This window comes from Propithecus coquereli, unplaced genomic scaffold, assembly GCF_000956105.1.
Source record: "Propithecus coquereli isolate 6110/MARCELLA unplaced genomic scaffold, Pcoq_1.0 Scaffold58, whole genome shotgun sequence".
In the NCBI taxonomy this organism is placed as follows: Eukaryota; Metazoa; Chordata; class Mammalia; order Primates; family Indriidae; genus Propithecus; species Propithecus coquereli.
The window spans coordinates 2514921-2517649 of record NW_012151729.1 but is presented as its reverse complement, the minus strand read 5'-3'; the positions used below and the strand labels follow the sequence as shown (position 1 = coordinate 2517649).

General features: G+C 49.0%; 1 long non-coding RNA gene across 1 annotated transcript; it reads right to left on the bottom strand.

Annotated features, from left to right (window-relative positions):
- Positions 1-1203: 1203 nt before the first annotated feature.
- LOC105821543 lies at positions 1204-2463 on the bottom strand. The gene is made up of 2 exons (XR_001138070.1): positions 2361-2463; positions 1204-1322 (listed from the first exon to the last, which is right to left on the bottom strand). It is a non-coding gene; the product is annotated as an uncharacterized LOC105821543 (long non-coding RNA).
- Positions 2464-2729: the final 266 nt, after the last annotated feature.

Genomic DNA, 2729 nt, shown 5'->3' with positions numbered 1-2729 from the left:
AGTTTGAGGTTGCTGTGAGCTAAAAAAGTGCAGCTCAGGAGTCAGAACCACAATCCTTTTAAAAGCTGTGCCTTTGCCAAGTTACTTTCTGAGCTGGTTTTCTTAGGTGCCTTATGGAGGTAACAGTACCTTTTCCAACAGGTTTAAGATTCAGTGAGATGACTGAAATGCCTAGCAGGGTCTAGCATGTAACCAGTGCCCCCCAGTAACCCACACTTCTCTTAGGCCCTTTCCATTTGTTTATTCCCTCTGCCTGAAACACGCTGCTCAAACAGGCATCACGGGTTTGCCCTAAGTAACAGGATCCCCAAACATCCCCCTTACTGGCTTTTTCCTCAAGAACTTATTCCTACCTTGTATTCTCAACGCCTTCACCTCTCCAGCCTAGGACCCTCAGCATCCTCTCCCCTCCGCAAGGCCTGGCTGATCCTACACCTGCCTCTCCCAACCTCAGCAGTCACAGGGTCCCGTGGCAATCCTTTGAAGAACACTCAGTACCATCTGGTGTCACTGGGACCTTGGAGCTGGATGCAAGCTTCCGGAAGGCAAGAACTTTATCGCTGATGAAAATAGGACTTGGTGTGTATTTGTGGGGTGAATCTTTATGTACTTTTTGTACTGATGTGGAACAATCTTCAAGATGTGCCAAGTGAAAAAAAGCAAGATGCAGTGGAGTGAGCTACCAATTTTGCACAGAAGGTGTGGGGGGAGAACACACACCCACATGTGTTTATATATGGCTCAGGTCTGGAAGGCTCCTCTTCTGCTCAGGCTACACTTGGATCAACAGTTCCCACTCTGCTCTGGCTCTTTAAGAATTGGTCCATTTTTAGAACCATCTCTACTTTCAAAACAAGGTCCCCAAGGCCTTGGTCTGCTTTAGATGACCAAGGCAACTTAATGCCACTACAGGCAGCGTGGAAAAGACCCAACTACAGCACCAGTATCTCAGCTCTCCTGGGGCTCCTTCTCGCAGGAGGCCAGTTCACAGAACAAAGGCTCATTCTGTCCCATGTCAGGGGCTGAAACAATCCCTCCCAATAGGTCATCTTCATCCTCTGAAGCAGTGTGCCCTGCCTGCTACTGTAGCACCGCACCTATGACCTCCAGTCAGCCCCATTCCCTGATCCAACCTAGACAGGAGGAAGAAGGAATCAAATATCCCTAAGTGGCCCCCACGCGAAGGAGAAAGACGAGATTTGAAATAGTTTACACGAAGGCATTTTATTAACAGAAAATATCGTGGAGTCCAGTTCACAGTCGGCGACCACGGCGACCCCCCTTCCTGCGGGTGCTGTCGGAGGGGATGGGAGTGACGTCCTCTGTTGGGGGGGAAAGAAAGTTATCATCGCCAGGAGCTGGATGGGAAGAACCCCCTGGCCAGTGGTCTAACCAATCAGCAATGGATCCTGTGCTCCTCGAATGACTCCTCAGTACATAACAGATGAACACAGAGCTGCCCCACCTACTGTTTTCTCAAATTTCCTGATGTGGTCCTTAACTCGCTTTCTAGAAGGGGAAACAGGCTCTATGACAGTACACAGGATGTCAGAGGCAGAGGATAAATCCAGGTTTCTGATACTGACTCACTGACTTCTCCAGTGGAAAAACCCGCTGGATACAGTGAGCTATGACTGCACCAGTGTACTCCAGCCTGGGCAACAGAGTGAGACCCTGTCTCTTAATCCTCCTAAACAGGGCAACTGCAACTGTCTCCCTTTCAGTAAGTAAAAGGAGGCTGAAAATAATCCAAAAAGATTATTCAAGAAACTTTAGACTATAAAGGATCAGGGCACACTGCTACTAACTGCACAGAAACAACGGGGAAGGGCTAAGACCTCCTTCCTAGGAGCCATAATGGGCCAGATCACAAACTTGACGGTATTAATGGAAGTTGTTAGCCGCCCCCAAATCATTTTTGGTTGTCACAACTGGCACACCCTACTGATATTTAGCAGGCCGAAACCACGGGTGCTGAAGGTCCCACAATGCAGGAGAACAGCACATACAAAGCGCCAACAGCAATGCCCCTGAGAAACACTAGGAAGGAAGGACAATTCATCTTTTCACCAGTCTCTGTCTCAACCCCTGCACCAGGGAGTGTGGGGCAGAGATCCATAAATGAAACTGGGCTGTCCCAATGCAGAATGAAGGACATTCATATCAAGGTGATAGAGGTATTCAGGGAGAGATTCTAAGTCACAAGATGCCTCTTGCAGCCTCTTTTAACAAACCTAACTGCGAACAGTCACTCATCAGACCAGCCCCTACATCCACTGGGCACATCACATGCCTTTTAGGCCCGACGTTTCAAAATAAATCCAAGTGTTAGCTGGGGGGGCAGGGGATTAGTTACTTACCAATCCGCCCGATCTTCATACCAGAGCGGGCCAGGGCTCTGAGGGCTGACTGGGCTCCAGGTCCAGGGGTCTTGGTCCTAGGAAATGAAGGTTTGAGAAAAGCTATTGGCCAAGTCAGTGGGAGTTCTAAGATCCCACAACCCTCTAGTTCAGGAATCTGCAAACTTTCTGTAAAGGGCCAGACAGCTATTCTAGCTTTCATGTCCCCTCACCCCCAACTAAAGTCCATATCCTTACTCTGTCCTACAAGACCCAGCGAGACTCCACCCCTTCCCCTCTCTGATCACTTTTTATGCCACTCTTTCCTTCACAGGTGCCCAAGTTCACCATGACTTTAGCTGCAATATTCTCCCCCTATCCCTCCTTCAC